At 41.5% G+C, this 19,561-nt stretch overlaps 2 non-coding genes and 1 pseudogene across 2 annotated transcripts; 1 reads left to right on the top strand and 2 right to left on the bottom strand.

Moving 5' to 3' along the window:
• The first annotated feature begins 129 nt into the window (after positions 1-129).
• LOC104720469 (uncharacterized) overlaps positions 130-19,561 on the top strand; it is a 30,496-nt pseudogene continuing 11,064 nt past the window's right edge.
• Positions 2,848-2,954, bottom strand: LOC147936282 (small nucleolar RNA R71). The gene has a single exon (XR_015569762.1). It is a non-coding gene; the product is annotated as a small nucleolar RNA R71 (small nucleolar RNA).
• Positions 14,631-14,737, bottom strand: LOC147936281 (small nucleolar RNA R71). The gene has a single exon (XR_015569710.1). It is a non-coding gene; the product is annotated as a small nucleolar RNA R71 (small nucleolar RNA).

Here is a 19,561-nt window from a genome sequence, read left to right as displayed (position 1 = left end):
TTAACAAGTAAGAAGCCCAACAACAAGGCCTCGTACATTGAGCTCTGATACAAACCATAACCACCTTCTGAGTCTGTGTCCCTGACGGAGAAGGTTTCAACGAGCAACGGCTTAGATCAATCTCAGACGATGGCGAGCAGAGTTTATGTTCATTACCATCACGCCGATGCCTGCAGCAAAGCTCGTTGGAACGCCAGGTTCAGATTCTTAGCAATTTATAGTTGAATGGTTTCCGATTTGGGGGCTTTTGGTTAAGGAAGATATTGATCCTGAACCTTACCAATTGAATTGTTGAAGAGAACACATTAGAGCTCATAACATCAAATGAATGAATGGATACTAACTTGCTTTATTTTGTTCGGCATAGAGACCTTTAGGTTTATGTATGATAGGCCTTGGCAACACGTTCTTGATTTCTATTCAAATGCAGTGAAAGGGAAACTTTCAGTCCTTGATTTGTTTCAGCCTAAGGTTAGTTTATATTTTATCACCAAGTTGTGTCAAGATGGCTTCTATCGTCCTCCTGATTGAAATAGTGTTCAAAATTCAGAAATATTTGGTCCATGATGATGGGATAACTGAAGAGATGCCTCTTGAAGCTGAATTGGAGACTTCTACTAGGAAAGACGGGTGGTCCGGGAGGTGGTAAAGTGATAACTCTCTAGTTTACATGTTTTGAGCATCCTTTTTTGTCCATATTTTGCATTGTTCATACCCTTAACCTAGCATTTCTAGGTCATTAATTGTAGGAATTCACTTTTAGGCCATTTAGGGTGTTGCATTTTTGTATTTGCATATTTTGGATGAAAACAGGTGCTTAAAAGCCTAGAATGGGGAAAAACAAAGACAAACCCGAGCATGTACCCGAAGGAGCCATCGAGCTGGAAGAACAAGTCCGAACCCCAACACGATCGAGGAGGATCCAAGAGCCAGAAGAACAACCCAAAGATCTATTCGAGGAGTAACCCGACTTCAATCTCGTGTACCCCATCGAGTGGACCATCGGGCAGGTCTGGGAAGCTAGGTCAAAGGGGTTTCCATATATAAACCCCTCCTCTCCTTCCTCGCAAACCAGCACGCCGCAGACCCTCAAACCAGAGAGCGAGAGCTTATGTGAGAGAACTGAGCGACTCAAACACTTTTCCCTTTTGTTTTGGATTTTATTTCATAAATTTTAATCATTTCTTTAGATTTCTTTCTTGTACTCTTATCCATCTACTTTATCGTTTAATATAATGCAATTTTGTTTCATATTTGTTGTTATGTTTCTTGCTATGATTTCCGAGTAGTGAAGTAAAGTTTCTAGGGATGGGATAGATGATTTTGTGTTCTTGATCGGTTAGGATGTCTTAGTTGATTGAATATGTTTAATACATTTCCTTCTAGATTGGTGTTCTTAATGATGTCAACAAACCGAGAGGGTGAGATTAGATCTAAGGTGTTTTACCACCGAGAGGTGTAGATGAGATGCTTGAATCAGCCAATGCTAGAGGTTTACTCACTTAGCCTAAGAGATTAGATGAGTAAGAGGTTTCCTGACAATAATGAATCAGATCTTAATGCCTGCTTGGTCATGTTTCTCCAACGAGAGTTGGGTAGGGGAGTGATCAAGGTTGATTGTTTCTATCACGAGAGTATTTTAACAAGATTTTAGAGATTCATTGTCTAGGAAATATTTGGTTGAGGCATGTAAGGCATCTGTAATGGTTAGGAACACTTAGAATTCGATTAGCCCATCCTTAGAAGCTTTCGTATTTTGATTTCTTGCATTTTCATTCATCACTCGATCTCTTACCCGATCAGGTACACGATAACCTTCATCGAGTAACCCCTCGAGTTGTTCATATTTCATTAGCTTACTCGATCACTCCACCTGATCATGTACTCGAATGCTTGCATCGAGTGATTAGGTCGTGTGGTTCTTTGTTTATATTCTTTTCTTTTATTATTTTAGGATTGTTAGATAAAACCCATAATTACTTTGCTTGACTTGCATTGTTCTGATTGCATCCTTCCTACTAGCATAAACAACCATTTGGATTGATAACCCTTTGTACTACAACTACATATGGAATTGATACCCTGGGTGAAAAATCTGCTTATCAATCTGGCGCCGTTGCCATTTGGTTGATTTTATTTTACTACGTTTAGGATTTCAGCACTTGCTAGATTAAGTTCTTTTATTTATATTGGTTCGGAGTTTGACTTGTTTGTTTTCGTTCTTGTTTTTTTTCAATCTTAGGTACAACCCGAGCATCCACCCGACCCATCACTCGATCACCTGGATCGAGTAGAACCTCGTGTACACACTCGGTTACTTTCCGGTGCATGCAAACATGATCCAAATGTAGCCAGAACCTGAGTCCTTTCATCGACAACATCGACAGACCAACGCTACTCAGACAACAACAAGTTCAACCGCAACGAGCAATCATTAAGGAGACAATGAACAATCAAAACGGTCCACCAGCTCCTCAAACAAGGACCAACATAGGAGCAGGAGATGCTCCATCTACTCACACTCAAAGGAATGACATTGTGCCACCTGCTGTCTAGAACAACAATTTTGAGATCAAGAGTAGTCTCATCCAGATGATACAGAGTAATAAGTTTCATGGATTGCCAACGGAGGACCCATTGGATCATCTGGATGAATTTGATAGGCTCTGTAGCCTCAAAAAGATAAATGGAGTTAGTGAGGATGGATTCAAACTCAGGCTTTTCCCATTCTCTTTAGGAGACAAAGCACACATCTGGGAGAAATCACTCCCCAAGGAGTCCATCACCAGTTGGGAAGCGTGCAAGAAGGCATTCCTGGCCAAATTCTTCTCCAACTCCAGAACCGCAAGGCTGCAAAATGACATTTCCAGCTTTGTTTAGAAGAACAATGAAATGTTCAGTGAAGCTTGGGAACGTTTCAAGGGATACACTACGAGATGTCGTCATCACGGCTTCAACAATGCTTCATTGCTGAGGACACTCTACAGAGGAGTGGTCCCCAAGATATGGATGTTCTGGACACCGCAAGCAATGGTAACTTCCTCAACAAGGATGTTGATGAAGGGTGGGACCTAGTGGAGAACTTGGCTCAATCTAATGGGAATTACAATGAGGAGTACAACCGCAATGTGCGATCTCTAGGAGAGGAAGATGCCAATTACAAGAGGGACATGAAAGCCCTCAATGACAAGCTCGACAAGCTCCTCAACCAGCAGTAGCATGTTCATGCATTATCAGAGGAAGAACAGTTTTTACAACAAGATGGGGAGACTGTACAAATAGAGGATGTTAACCACATCCACAACCAAGGAGGATACAACAGAGGATACAACAACTACAAGCCGAATCCAAGTCTTTCCTACCCACACCCGATACAAAGCCCAATGCCTCCATCTAGTTCATCTTCGCTGGATTTGTTATCACTGATGCACACAGTCCAATCCAATCAGAAGACCGACACGATACACATCAATACAAGTTTCGATGATCTCGCCTGCCGTCTATCCGCAAACTTCAAAGAACTACATAACAAGTCTGATGCCCTGGGATCTCGAATTCAGGTGCTCACTGATAACTCGGCTTCCACCTCCAAAAGTCCTACGGAGTATGCACACGCGATAGCCTTACGGAGTGGAAGACAACTACCACCTCGAACGGCACCACTGAACATCACTAAGGACAGCAATGATTTAGATGGGGAGGATCTCTGTGAACCGGCCATTTCTGCTGAACCACCAGCCCATTCTCCAGAACAGCCCGACCCTGCACCCGACCACACTCCTCGGATAGATGATCGGGTTGACACTCCAGTAACTCCGCCTCCTGCAGACAAACCGGGAGGAGAGAAACAGAAAGAAAGAAGATCCATCCCTCCACCCTACAAGCCACCATTGCCATTCCCTGGACGATTTCGCATGGAACTTCTGGAGAAGTACAAAGCAATGTTCGAGAAATAGATGCAAGAACTTGAACTCCGCATGCCTCTAATGGACGCTTTCACCCTGATACCTCCTTACCAGAAATTCCTGAAAGATGCAGTGATGGAGCGGATCAAACACGTACAAGGGATGGTCATACTCAATCATGAGTGCAGTGCCATAATCCTGAGGACTGCTTCACCTAAGAAACTGAGCGAACCAGGATCGTTTACCTTACCTTGCTCGATTAGACCACTGAAGTTCGGAAGATGCCTTTGCGATTTGGGGGCATCCGCCAGCCTAATGCCACTAACTGTAGCCAAACGTCTTGGATTCGAGAAATCCAAGCCTACCGACATCCAACTGGTTTTGGCAGATCGAACTACGAGGTTGCCAAGCGGAGTTCTGGAAGACTTGCCGGTCAAGGTAGGGTCAGTAGATGTACCAACAGACTTCGTGGTTTTGGAAATGGATGTGGAGCCAAGGGATCCGCTTATCTTAGGACGACCATTCCTAGCCACCGTAGGGGCAATGATTGATGTAAGAAACAGGAAGATCGATCTGAAGCGCGGGGAAGACCTCACTATGAAGTTTGACATTCGGGAAACTATGAAAAAACATACTATAGCTGGTCAAACCTTCTGGATAGAGGAGTTAGAAAAACTGCGTGAGGAGGCATTTGAGGAGATTGCAATCGGGGATTGTTTACAAACAGCACTGACAAATGATGTTAAGGAGGGATTCGTGCATCAAGAAACAGAGCTCTACGAGGAGCTGCTTGATACTTATCGAGAGGTCATCAAACCAGAGCTAAGTGAGGACATGAGGGAAGCTGAAAGAGAGGGAGTGATGCTCGACAACAGAAGCTCAGACATGTCAGTAGTCACCTCCTACGTCATTTCGTGCAGTTGCTCAACACCAGCCCACCCGGACGCTAACACGATCGCCCCATCAAGTAGGATGATCGAGCACAACCTCGAGCAGCAACTCCAAACCACTGATGATTGGTCCGAGTCTAAAGCGCCAAAAGTGGAACTCAAACCTCTTCCATCTGGGCTAAGGTACGCTTTCTTAGGACCTAATTCAACCTATCCAGTGATCGTCAATTCTAGCCTGCCTGAAAAATAATTGGATTTGCTTTGCACTCAATTAAGAAACTATAGGAGAACAATAGGCTATACTTTAGATGATATCAAGGGTATATCCCCTGATCTTTGCACCCACCGGATAAACCTTGAGGATGAATCGTACTCTAGTGTGGAACCTCAGCGTCGGTTGAATCCGAACCTGAAAGAAGTGGTGAAAAAGGAAATTCTGAAGCTGCTCGATGCTGGAGTTATCTACCCTATATCAGATAGCACTTGGGTATCCCCGGTGCACTGCGTTCCGAAGAAAGGAGGAATCACCGTCATCAAAAATGAGAAGGATGAGCTGATTCCAACAAGGACGATAACTGGACATCGAATGTGTATCGACTATAGGAAGCTCAACGCAACCTCTAGGAAGGATCATTTCCCCCTTCCTTTCATCGACCAGATGCTGGAACGACTAGCTAACCACCCGTACTACTGCTTCCTAGACAGGAATAGTGGATTTTTCCAAATCCCAATTCACCTGCCCTTACGGTACCTTTGCCTATAAGAGGATGCCTTTCGGTTTGTGCAACGCTCCCGCGACTTTCCAAAGATGCATGACATCTATCTTCTCGGATTTAATAGAAGAAATGGTGGAAGTTTTTATGGATGACTTTTCAGTATATGGAGCTTCTTTCACATCCTGTCTGTCAAACCTCTGCAAGGTGCTGAAAAGGTGTGAAGAAACCAACCTAGTGTTAAACTGGGAAAAGTGCCACTTTATGGTCCAGGAGGGAATATTTTAGGGCATAAGATCTCAGAAAAGGGGATAGAGGTCGACAAGGCTAAGATCAAAGTAATAGTTCAACTGCAATCTCCTAAATCGGTGAGAGATGTCAGAAGTTTTTTAGGGCACGCAAGGTTCTACAAACGATTCATTAAAGACTTCTCTACGATCGCACAACCACTAACGCGGCTCCTTTGCAAGGAAGCAGAGTTTATTGTTGACAACGACTGTTTAGACGCCTTCAACAAGATAAAGGAGGCTTTGGTGAGCGCGCCAATAGTTCAAGCCCCTAACTGGGACCATCCCGTCGAGATTATGTGTGATGCATCAGATTATGCTTTAGCAGCAGTACTGGGTCAAAGAATAGATAAAAAGCTCCATGTGATCTACGATGCCCAGATGAGGTATTCGACAACTGAAAAGGAGCTCCTTGCTGTGGTTTTCGCGTTTGAGAAGTTCAGAAGCTACCTAGTCGGTTCGAAGGTGATTGTCTACACGGATCATGCTGCCCTACGGTACATTTACTCAAAAAAGGACACCAAACCTAGGCTCCTCCGATGAATCCTTCTTCTGCAAGAATTTTTTGACATAGAGATCTTGGATAAAAAAGGATTTGAAAACGGGGTAGCAGACCATCTGTCCAGAATGAGAATCGAAGATCCACTCCCAATAGATGACTCAATGCCCGAAGAAAGACTGATGCACATCACCTTCTTGGAAGAAATGAACCACACGATCGGACACACGATAGCTTACTCGACCCCCGAGTCTACCAGGTCGATCGAGTTGATGGCAATCGAGTCGGCTGAGCTACCATGGTACTCAGATTTTGTGAACTACATGGTGTGCGGGGAAATTCCTAAGGAATATGACGCTCATAGAAAGAAGAAGTTCTTCAGGGATGTCAACAACTACTACTGGGATGAACCTTATCTTTACAAGAAAGGGACGGATGGCCTGTTCAGACGATGTATAGCAGAGGAGGAAGTCTGAGGAGTACTAGAGCACTGTCATGTGTCCGCCTATGGAGGACATTTTGCCACCTTCAAAAAAGTCCAAAAGATACTACAAGCTGGTCTTTGGTGGCCAACAATGTTTAAGGACGCACAGCTCTTCATAGCACAATGTGATTCGTGCCAGAAAATGGGTAACATAGGTCGAAGGAATGAAATGCCTCAGCAGCCAATCTTAGAAGTTGAAGTTTTCGATATTTGGGGAATAGATTTCATGGGACCTTTCCACCCACCCTCAAATGGAAACATGTACATCCTAGTGGCAGTCGACTATGTCTCTAAGTGGGTAGAAGCAATCGCCAGCCCGATGAATGATCACAAGGTTGTAATGAAGATGTTCAAAAGCATCATTTCCCGAGATTTGGAATCCCAAGAGTAGTGGTCAGTGATGGAGGAACCCACTTCATTAACAGGGTTTTCGATGGCTTGTTGAGAAAGTACGGAGTCAAGCATAAAGTCGCGACAGCTTATCACCCACAGACCAGCGGACAAGTGGAAGTAAGCAACAAACAGATCAAAGCGATATTAGCCAGAATCGTGGGAATCACAAAAAAAGATTGGGGATTCAAGCTGGATATTGCGTTATGAGCTTACAGGACCGCTTATAAACACCGATTGGGCGGACCCCTTTCCAGCTTCTTTATGGAAAAACTGTCATCTTCCTGTCGAGGTTGAATACAACGCAATGTGGACGACCAAGCTGCTGAATTTGGATATAAAGACTGCTCAAGAGAAGAGAGTAATGGATCTCCACGAACTTGATGAGATACGGCTAGAGGCCTATGATAATTCGATAATCTATAAGGAAAGAACCAAATTTTTTCATGACAAGAAGATCCGACACAAGTATTTGAAAGCTGGGGACAAAGTCCTTTTGTTCAACTCAAAGCTTTGGCTGTTCCCTGGGAAGCACAAGTCAAGATGGTCAGGACCCTTCGAAATTAAAAAGGTTCTGCCCTATGGAGCGGTGACTTTACTAGGAAAAGATGAGACAGAATTTACTGTGAATGCGCAGAGAGTGAAGAAATACATGGCAAATGAGAACACAGAGGTGGGATCATCTCTGCGTCTCGTCGATCCCGCGCCAGTCTGAGATGAACTGAAAGTCAAGCTTAGAGACTATAAACAAGCTCACTTGGAAGGAAATCCCAAAGGCAGGTTTGTAAATACAATTTACATTTTAAAGTCTTTTCTCTCTTAAGTTCTTTCGCCCTACACGATGAGCTACGCGGTACCCCCTCGATCAACCCCTAAGATGCTGGTCCGATTAATTTGTCCGTGCATATCACCGAGCTCTCTGACGAGCAAACACCGGCACCTGCTGAAGCCGGAGACGACCCTGACTACACGTTGGCGAGTATGGAGGCTGCTGCAACCTCCTTCTTCACCAACCCATGAGGTACCACTTTCATCCGATCTTCGTAAATAACATTGCATTTAGTTTATTTCATCTTGTGTGATTCTTGGATTCTTTTTCCAACTTTTATTTACACAGAGACTGTGTAATTTAAGTTTGGGGGAGGGTCATAGAATGTATTTAACATTGTATTTTATTGTCTTAATTTTCTTATTTATAATCTTTGCATGCTAGTTTTATTCATTTGAGTCTACATCTATTTGCATTTAAAAACAAAAAAAAATTTTGAAATTTAAAAAAAAAAAAAAAAGAATGTTCATGTAGTTGCATTTACATATTAGGATTGAGTCTAGTTTGTTTCATATAGGACTGTTGCATTTGCATCTTAGGGGACAATGATTAAAACTACCTTGTTTAAAATGAAACCTTAGGATTGAAGCTATAGCCCTTAGTCACAGTTCATTGTTGCTAGATCAATCTTTGGAAAAAAATGAAAAATCTTTGCTTAGAACCTTGTGTCTTTTGAATGCTTCCTCCACTTGTTTGAACATCAGAACATCTCTATATTATTGGATTTAATTTGAACTTTCATTATCTTGCTTATGGAACTTGAATACTTGCTCATGGTAACTCTAAATTCGGGTTAGCAATCCATTTTACCATTCTTTTTCGTTTAACCCGATTTATTTGTCTTACCCATGAACCCAAACCTTTCTTTCAAACCTTGTTATGAATTGTTGAGTGAGGCATTTTTCATTGTGCTATAGGTTGTGAAACCTTGAGAGTATTGAGAACGACAAAGAACTGCCTCTTGATTTAGCTAAGTTAGAATTTGAACTAGCTAATAGATTCAGTTTTGAAAGATAGGTGGTTAGTATGTTTATTTGGGGTTGGGTTGAGGAATATATATAAAAAAAAGAGAAGTCCTTAAGGTTAGAATCAATTAGCTCTAAGTCTCTAAGTAAAAAAAATAATATGAGAAAAAGTGTTTGCTATGGTCTCCTAGAAAGAAAGAAAAAAAAATATATATATATATATATATATATATAAATATTAGGATTTAGCAAAGAAAGAAAAGAAAAAAAAAAAGAGAAAAGAGCTAGAAGTTTAAAGTTTAAACCTTAAGGAGTAAAAAAAAAAAAAAAAAAAAGTTAAAATCAAGGATGTGGGTAGTATAATTCTAGGGGTTTGATAAAAAAAAAAGAGAAAGAAAGTGAATGAGAAAATGGTAGATTATCAAGAGTTAAGCTTTGTACGCCCAAATTGTTCTCAATCTTAGATAGTTTTCACAACTGTCTAGCATTCCTTCTTTTGAGAGAAAACCACCCAAATAATTTGTTTGAAACCACCTTACTAAAAAACCTTACCCTTGAAACCAATTGAGCTTGATTCACCTTCCATTTGCAAGAATTCGCCAAACACTTAATTGAATGTGAAAGAGATGTTCTTTACTTTTAGATGGAGGTTGAACTAGATCGATGCATGGTAATAAGCATAGAAAAATATTTGTAAGTATGTTGATTGATCTTAGCACCATTAAAGTATCTTTAAGGACTATAGCTTGAGTCCTTCACTTAGCATATAAAAGTTATGAGTCCCCGTTTTCAAACCGCACCCTCCTACTTCCTTGCTAGAGGACTAGCAAGATTTAAGTTTGGGAGTTTGATAACTCTCTAGTTTACATGTTTTTAGCATTTTTTTTTGTCCATATTTTGCATTGTTCATTGATAACTCTCTAATTTATGTTTTTAGCATCCTTTTTTGTCTATATTTTGCATTGTTCATACCTCTAACTTAGCAGTTTTAGGTCATTAACTGTAGGAATTCACTTTTAGACCATTTAGGGTGTTGCATTTATGCATTTGCATATTTTGGATGAAAACAGGTGCTAAAGAGCCAAAAATGGGGAAAAACAAGGACAATCCGAGCATGTACCCGAAAGAGCCATCGAGCTGAAAAAACAAGTCCAAACCCCAACACGATCGAGGAGGATCCGAGAGCATGAAGAACAACCCGAAGATCCACCCGAGGAGTAACCCGACTTCACCCTCGTGTACCCCATCGAGTAGACCATCAGACAGGTCTGGGAAGCTAGGTCAAAAGGGTTTCCATATATAAACCCCCTCCTCTCCTAGCTCGCAAGGGAGCACGCCGCAGACCCTCAAACCAGAGAGCGAGAGCTTCTGTGAGAGAAATGAGCGACTCAAACATTTTTCTTTTCGTTTTGCATTTTTATTTCATAGTTTTTATAGTTTTCTTAGATTTCTATCTTGTACTCTTTCTACTCTACTATCTTTCAATACAATGCAAGTTTCATTCATTTTCGTTATTTTGTTCCTTGTTATCATGTCTGAGTAGTGTAGTAAAGTTTCTAGGGATGGGATAGATGATTTTGTGTTCTTGATCGGTTAGGATGCCTTAGTTTGATTGTAAATGATTGATAGATTTCCTTCTTGGATTCTTTTTCCAACTTTTATTTACACAGAGACTGTGTAATTTAAGTTTGGGGGAGGGTCATAGAATGTATTTAACATTGTATTTTATTGTCTTAATTTTCTTATTTCTAATCTTTGCATGCTAGTTTTATTCATTTGAGTCTACATCTATTTGCATTTAAAAACAAAAAAAAATTTTGAAATTTAAAAAAAAAAAAAAAAAAGAATGTTCATGTAGTTGCATTTACATATTAGGATTGAGTCTAGTTTGTTTCATATAGGACTGTTGCATTTGCATCTTAGGGGACAATGATTAAAACTACCTTGTTTAAAATGAAACCTTAGGATTGAAGCTATAGCCCTTAGTCACAGTTCATTGTTGCTAGATCAATCTTTGGAAAAAAATGAAAAATCTTTGCTTAGAACCTTGTGTCTTTTGAATGCTTCCTCCACTTGTTTGAACATCAGAACATCTCTATATTATTGGATTTAATTTGAACTTTCATTATCTTGCTTATGGAACTTGAATACTTGCTCATGGTAACTCTAAATTCGGGTTAGCAATCCATTTTACCATTCTTTTTCGTTTAACCCGATTTATTTGTCTTACCCATGAACCCAAACCTTTCTTTCAAACCTTGTTACGAATTGTTGAGTGAGGCATTTTTCATTGTGCTATAGGTTGTGAAACCTTGAGAGTATTGAGAACGACAAAGAACTGCCTCTTGATTTAGCTAAGTTAGAATTTGAACTAGCTAATAGATTCAGTTTTGAAAGATAGGTGGTTAGTATGTTTATTTGGGGTTGGGTTGAGGAATATATATAAAAAAAAAGAGAAGTCCTTAAGGTTAGAATCAATTAGCTCTAAGTCTCTAAGTAAAAAAAATAATATGAGAAAAAGTGTTTGCTATGGTCTCCTAGAAAGAAAAAATATATATATATATATATAAATATTAGGATTTAGCAAAGAAAGAAAAGAAAAAAAAAAAAGAGAAAAGAGCTAGAAGTTTAAAGTTTAAACCTTAAGGAGTAAAAAAAAAAAAAAAAAAAAGTTAAAATCAAGGATGTGGGTAGTATAATTCTAGGAGTTTGATAAAAAAAAAAAGAAAAAGAAAGTGAATGAGAAAATGGTAGATTATCAAGAGTTAAGCTTTGTACGCCCAAATTGTTCTCAATCTTAGATAGTTTTCACAACTGTCTAGCATTCCTTCTTTTGAGAAAAAATCACCCAAAGAATTTGTTTGAAACCACCTTACTAAAAAGCCTTACCCTTGAAACCAATTGAGCTTGATTCACCTTCCATTTGCAAGAATTCGCCAAACACTTAATTGAATGTGAAAGAGATGTTCTTTACTTTTAGATGGAGGTTGAACTAGATCGATGCATGGTAATAAGCATAGAAAAATATTTGTAAGTATGTTGATTGATCTTAGCACCATTAAAGTATCTTTAAGGACTATAGCTTGAGTCCTTCACTTAGCATATAAAAGTTATGAGTCCCCGTTTTCAAACCGCACCCTCCTACTTCCTTGCTAGAGGACTAGCAAGATTTAAGTTTGGGAGTTTGATAACTCTCTAGTTTACATGTTTTTAGCATTTTTTTTGTCCATATTTTGCATTGTTCATTGATAACTCTCTAATTTATGTTTTTAGCATCCTTTTTTGTCTATATTTTGCATTGTTCATACCTCTAACTTAGCATTTTTAGGTCATTAACTGTAGGAATTCACTTTTAGACCATTTAGGGTGTTGCATTTCTGCATTTGCATATTTTGGATGAAAACAGGTGCTAAAGAGCCAAAAATGGGGAAAAACAAGGACAATCCGAGCATGTACTCGAAGGAGCCATCGAGCTGAAAAAACAAGTCCGAACCCCAACACGATCGAGGAGGATCCGAGAGCATGAAGAACAACCCGAAGATCCACCCGAGGAGTAACCCGACTTCACCCTCGTGTACCCCATCGAGTAGACCATCAGACAGGTCTGGGAAGCTAGGTCAAAAGGGTTTCCATATATAAACCCCCTCCTCTCCTAGCTCGCAAGGGAGCACGCCGCAGACTCTCAAACCAGAGAGCGAGAGCTTCTGTGAGAGAAATGAGCGACTCAAACATTTTTCTTTTCGTTTTGCATTTTTATTTCATAGTTTTTATAGTTTTCTTAGATTTCTATCTTGTACTCTTTCTACTCTACTATCTTTCAATACAATGCAAGTTTCATTCATTTTCGTTATTTTGTTCCTTGTTATCATGTCTGAGTAGTGTAGTAAAGTTTCTAGGGATGGGATAGATGATTTTGTGTTCTTGATCGGTTAGGATGCCTTAGTTTGATTGTAAATGATTGATAGATTTCCTTCTAGGTTGGTGTTCTTAAGGTTGTCAACGGACCGAGAGATTGAGATTAGATCTAGGGCGTTTCAGCAACCGAGAGATGTAGATGAGATGCGTGAATTAGCCAATGCTAGAGGTTTACTTGACTCTGAGTAAGGGATTAGATGAGTTTGAGTTTACTGACAATAATGAATCGTTCTTAATGCCTGCTTGTTCATATTGCTAGTGCGAGAGTGTCGTAAGTGATCAAGGTTGATTGTTGCTAGTGCGAGAGTGTGGTGACAAGGTTTTAGAGATTCATTGTCTAGGAAATAATTGCTTGAGGCATGTATGGCATCTATACTGGTATAGAATACTTAGGTTCGATTACCCCATCCTTAGGAGCTTTCATATTTTATTTGTTTACATTTTCTTTACTTACTCGACCACTTACCCGATCAGGTACACGATAACCTGCATCGAGTAATACCTCGAGCTGTTCATATCTCATTTGCTTACTCGATCACCCCACTCGATCCTGTACTCGACTGCTTGCATCGAGTGCTTAGGTCATGTGGTTTCTTTGTTTATATTCCTTTCTTTTATTTATTTAAGGACTGTTAGAACAAAAACCCTATCTGCTTGGCTTGACTTGTATTGTCCTGATTATATCCTTCCTGCTAGCAATAGACAACCATTTGGATTGATAAACCTTTGTACTACAACTGCATAGGGAATTGATACTCTGGGCAAAAACCCAACTATCATTCATACCCTTAGCCTAGCATTTTTAGGTCATAAATTGTAGGAATTTACTTTTAGGCCATTTAGGGTATTGCATTTTTTGATTTGCATATTTTGGATGAAAACAGGTGCTTAAGAGCCTAGAATGGTGAAAAACAAGGACAAACCCAAGCATGTACTCGAAGGAGCCATCGAGCTGGAAGAACAAGTCCGAACCCCAACACGATTGAAGAGGATCCAAGAGCTGGAAGAACAACCCGAAGATCTATCCATTTGATTGATTTCATTTTGCTACGTTTAGGATTTCAGCACTTGCTAGATAGTGTTCTTTTGTTTATATTTGGTTCGGACACTGACTTGTTTGCTTTTGCATCGTTTGTTTAGAATCTCAGGTACAACCCGAGCACCCACCCGACCCGTCACTCGATCACCTGGATCGAGTTGATCCTCTTGTACACACTCGGACGCCTACCTGTGCATGCAAACACGATCCAGAGGTACCCAGAACCTGAGTCCTTTCATCGACAACATCGACAGACCTAGGCTCCTCAGACAACAACAAGTTCAACCAGAACCAGCAATCATTGAGGAGACGATGAATAATCAGAACAGTCCACCAACTCCTCAAGCAAGGACCAATATCGGAGCAAGAGATGCTCCAACTACTCACACTCAAAGGAATGGCATTGTGCCACCAGCTGTGCAGAACAACAATTTTGAGATCAAGAGTAGTTTCATCCAGATGATACAGAGTAATAAGTTTCATGGATTGCCAATGGAGGACCCATTGGATCATCTGGATGAATTTGATAGGCTCTGTAGCTTCACTAAGATTAATGGAGTCAGTGAAGATGGATTCAAGCTCAGGCTTTTCCCATTCTCTTTGGGAGACAAAACACACATATAGGAGAAATCGCTCCCTAAGGAGTCCATCACCACTTGGGAAGCGTGCAAGAAGGCATTCCTGGCCAAATTCTTCTCCAACTCCAGAACCGCAAGGCTGAGAAATGACATTTCTGGCTTTGTTCAGAAGAACAATGAAACGTTCAGTGAAGCTTGGGAATGTTTCAAGGGATACACTACCCGATGTCCACATAACGGCTTCAGCAATGCTTCATTGCTGAGGACACTTTACAGAGGAGTGGTCCCCAAGATACGGATGTTGCTGGACACCGCAAGTCATGGTAACTTCCTCAACACGGATGTCGATGAAGGTTGGGACCTAGTGGAGAACTAGGCTCAATCTGATGGCAACTACAATGAGGAATATGATCGCTCTGTGCGATCTCTAGGAGAGGAAGATGCCATGTACAAGAGGGACATGAAAGCCCTCAATGATAAGCTCGACAAGTTCTTCAACCAGCAGAAGCATGTTCATGCCCTATCAGAGGAAGAGCAGTTTCTACAACAAGATGGAGAGACTATACAGATAGAGGATGTTAACTACATTAACAACCAAGGAGGTTACAACAAAGGGTACAACAACTACAAGCCAAATCCGATTGTGCCATACCAAAACCCGATACACAGCCTGATACCGCCATCAAGTTCGTCATCGCTGGATTTACTCTCCCTAATGCATACAGCCCTATCAACTCAGAAGACAGAAACAATTTGCATTAATACAGGATTCAACAATCTCGCTTGTCGTCTGTCAGCCAATTTCCAACAATTGCACAACAAGTTTGATGCCTTAGGATCTCGAATTCAGCTGATTACGGATAACCCGGCTTCCACCTCAACAAGTCACACAGAGTCTGCAAACGCGATCACCTTACGGAGTGGCCGACAATTACCCCTGAGAACAGTACCACTGGACATCACTGAGGACAGCAATGATATAGATAGGGAAGATCTCGGTGAACCAATCATTTCTGCTGAACCACCAAGCCACTCCCCATCACAATCCGATGCTCAACCCGATCCATCACCCTACCACACCACTCGGATAGGTGATCGGGTTGACCCTCAGGTAACTCCGCCCCCTGCAGACAAACCAGGAAGAGAAAAGACAAAAGAAAGGAGATTCATTCCCCCACCTTACAAGCCACCTCTGCCATTCCCTGGACGATTTTGCAAGGAACTCTTGGAGAAGTACAAAGCATTGTTTGAGAAACAGATGCAAGAACTCGAACTTCGCATGCCCCTTATGGATGCTTTCACCTTGATACCTCCTTACCAGAAATTCCTGAAAGATGCAGTCATGGAGCGAATCAAGCAAGTTCAAGGGATGGTTATACTCGATCATGAGTGAAGTGCCATAATTCAGAGAACTGCCGCACCTAAGAAACTAAGTGACCTGGGATCGTTTACTTTACCTTGCTCGATCGGACCTTTGAAGTTCGGAAGATGTTTCTGCGATTTGGGGGCGTTAGTCAGCCTGATGCCACTTACTGTAGCTAAACGTCTCGGATTCGAGAAATTCAAGTCTACCGACATCCAACTGGTTCTGGCTGATCGAACTATGAGGTTGCCAAGAGGAATTTTGGAAGACTTGCCGGTCAAAGTAGGGTCAGTAGACATACCAACCGACTTCGTGGTTTTGGAAATGGATGTGGAGCCAAGGGATCCGCTTATCTTAGGACGACCATTCTTAGCCACCGCAGGAGCAATGATTGATGTAAGGAACGGGAAGATCGATCTGAAGCTCGGGGAAGATCTCACTATGCAGTTTGACATTCGGGAAACTATGAAAAAACCTACGATAGTTGGGCAAACCTTATGTATAGAGGGATTAGAAAAACTGCGCGAGGAGGCATTTGAGGAGATTGCGATAGGGGATTGTTTACAAACGGCACTGACAAATGATGGTAAGGAAGGGTTCGTGCATCAAGAAACGGAGCTCTACAAGGAATTGTGTGATACTTCTCTAGATGTCATCGAACTAGAGCTAAGTGAGGACATGAGGGAAGCTGAAAGAGAGGGAGTGATGCTCGACAACAGAAGCTCAGACATGTCAGTAGTCACCTCCTACGTCATTTCGTGCAGTTTCTCAACACCAGCCCACCCGGACGCTAATACGATCGCCCCATCAAGTAGGATGATCGAGCACAACCTCGAGCAGCAACTCCAAACCACTGATGATTGGTCCGAGTCTAAAGCGCCAAAAGTGGAACTCAAACCTCTTCCATCTGGGCTAAGGTACGCTTTCTTAGGACCTAATTCAACGTATCCAGTGATCGTCAATTCTAGCCTGCCTGAAAAATAATTGGATTTGCTTTGCACTCAATTAAGAAACTATAGGAGAACAATAGGCTATACTTTAGATGATATCAAGGGTATATCCCCTGATCTTTGCACCCACCGGATAAACCTTGAGGATGAATCGTACTCTAGTGTGGAACCTCAGCGTCGGTTGAATCCGAACCTGAAAGAAGTGGTGAAAAAGGAAATTCTGAAGCTGCTCGATGCTGGAGTTATCTACCCTATATCAGATAGCACTTGGGTATCCCCGGTGCACTGCGTTCCGAAGAAAGGAGGAATCACCGTCATCAAAAATGAGAAGGATGAGCTGATTCCAACAAGGACGATAACTGGACATCGAATGTGTATCGACTATAGGAAGCTCAACGCAACCTCTAGGAAGGATCATTTCCCCCTGCCTTTCATTGACCAAATGCTGGAACGACTAGCTAACCACCCGTACTACTGCTTCCTAGACAGGAATAGTGGATTTTTCCAAATCCCAATTCACCCTGCTGACCAGGAGAAAACTACCTTCACCTGCCCTTACGGTACTTTTGCCTATAGGAGGATGCCTTTCGGTTTGTGCAACGCTCCCGCGACTTTCCAAAGGTGCATGACATCTATCTTCTCGGATTTAATAGAAAAAATGGTAGAGGTTTTTATGGATGACTTTTCAGTATATGGAGCTTCTTTCACATCATGTCTGTCAAACCTCTGCAAGGTGCTGAAAAGGTGTGAAGAAACCAATCTAGTGTTAAACTGGGAAAAATGCCACTTTATGGTCCAAGAGGGAATAGTTTTGGGGCACAAGATCTCAGAAAAGGGGATAGAGGTCGAGAAAGCCAAGATCAAAGTAATGGTTCAGCTGCAACCTCCCAAATCAGTGAGAGATGTCAGAAGTTTTTTAGGACACACAAGATTCTACAGGCGATTCTTTAAAGACTTCTCTAAGATCGCACGACCGTTAACACGGCTACTTTGGAAGGAAGTAGAGTTTATTGTCGACAAGGACTGTTTAGATGCCTTCAACAAGATAAAGGAGGCTTTGGTGAGCGCACCAATAATTCAAGCTCCTAACTGGGACCATCCCTTTGAGATTATGTGTGATGCGTCAGACTACGCTGTGGGAGCGGTACTAGGTCAAAGAATAGATAAAAAGCTCCACGTGATCTACTACGCCAGCAAAACCATGGACGATGCCCAAACGAGGTATGCGACAACTGAAAAGGAACTACTTGTTCTGGTTTTCGCGTTTGAAAAGTTCAGAAGCTACTTAGTCGGTTCAAAGGTAATTTTCTACATGGATCATGCCGCCCTACAGTACATCTACTCAAGAAAGGACACCAAACCTAGGCTCCTCAGATGGATCCTTTTTCTGCAAGAATTCGACATAGAAATCCTGAATAAAAAAGGAATTGAAAATCCACTCCCAATAGACGACTCAATGCCCGAAGAAAAACTGATGCACATCGCCTTCTTGGAAGAAATGAGCCACACAATCAGACACACGATAGATTACTCAATCCCCAAGTCAGCAAGGTCGATCGAGTTCATGGCAATCGAGTCGGTTAAGCTCCCATGGTACTCAGACTTCGTGAACTACTTGGTGTGCGGAGAAATTCCTAATAACTACGACGCTCAAAGAAAGAAGAAATTCTTCAGGGATGTCAACAACTACTACTGGGACGAACATTATCTCTACAAGAAAGGGACGGATGGCCTGTTCAGACGATGTATAGCAGAGGAGGAAGTCCAAGGAGTACTAGAGCATTGTCATGGGTCCGCCTATGGAGGACATTTTGCCACCTTCAAAAACAGTCCAAAAGATACTCCAAGCACAAAAGATACTTCATTTCGTTCGTGCCAGAAAATGGGTAGCATAGGTCGACGAAATGAAATGCCTCAGCAGCTGATCTTAGAAGTCGAAATTTTTGATGTATGGGGAATAGACTTCATGGGATCCTTCAACCCACCCTCGAATGGAAACATGTACAACCTAGTGGCAGTCGATTATGTCTTGTAATGGGTAGAAGCAATCGCCAGCCCGACGAATGATCACAAGGTCGTAATGAAGATGTTCAAAAGCATCATTTTCCCGAGATTTGGAATCCCAAGAGTAGTAATGAGTGATGGAGGAACCCACTTCATTAACAGGGTTTTCGATGGATTGTTGAAAAAGCACGGAGTCAAGCATAAAGTCGCGACAACTTATCACCCGCAAACTGATATGATCATGAGACTATCCAAGACGACCCATGAGTCTTGCTCAACACAAACGAAGTCAAAGATCAACTCTTCCTACCAAACTGCTATTTGGGATGCATTCTTACCTCATCTAGAGCATATCTCGAAGTTGAATCAGTCCAATCAGAGTTTAGGTGAAGGAGTTATTCATTTTACAAATCAGGTGAACTCATGGCTACGCGACTTAGACCTACGAGAATTCAAAGGAGGATTCCGACCAAGCCAGAAGTACTCAAGCTATGAACAAAACTGTTCTGAAATCTTGATCCATCCTAGAACCACTGAGAATTGGAAGCACGTTAAAATCAGCTCATACTTGAAAGATATGGATATTTCAAGTCAGTGGATCTGTCCTAGTTCCATTTTCGCGTCTGAGCCAAAGATCGTGTTACACAGACCAACTCATAATCAATTTGGACACGAAATCAACTGGAGGATCTCAATGGATCTCTTATGTTACCAACAAGCTCAAGAACACAAGATTTAACCAACAAACCA

Source organism: Camelina sativa, chromosome 10 (genome assembly GCF_030686135.1).
Source record: "Camelina sativa cultivar CO46 ecotype springtype chromosome 10, ASM3068613v1".
Classification (NCBI taxonomy): Eukaryota; Viridiplantae; Streptophyta; class Magnoliopsida; order Brassicales; family Brassicaceae; genus Camelina; species Camelina sativa.
Note: the sequence above shows the minus strand (reverse complement) of the source record. Positions and strands in the feature narration are given on the sequence as shown.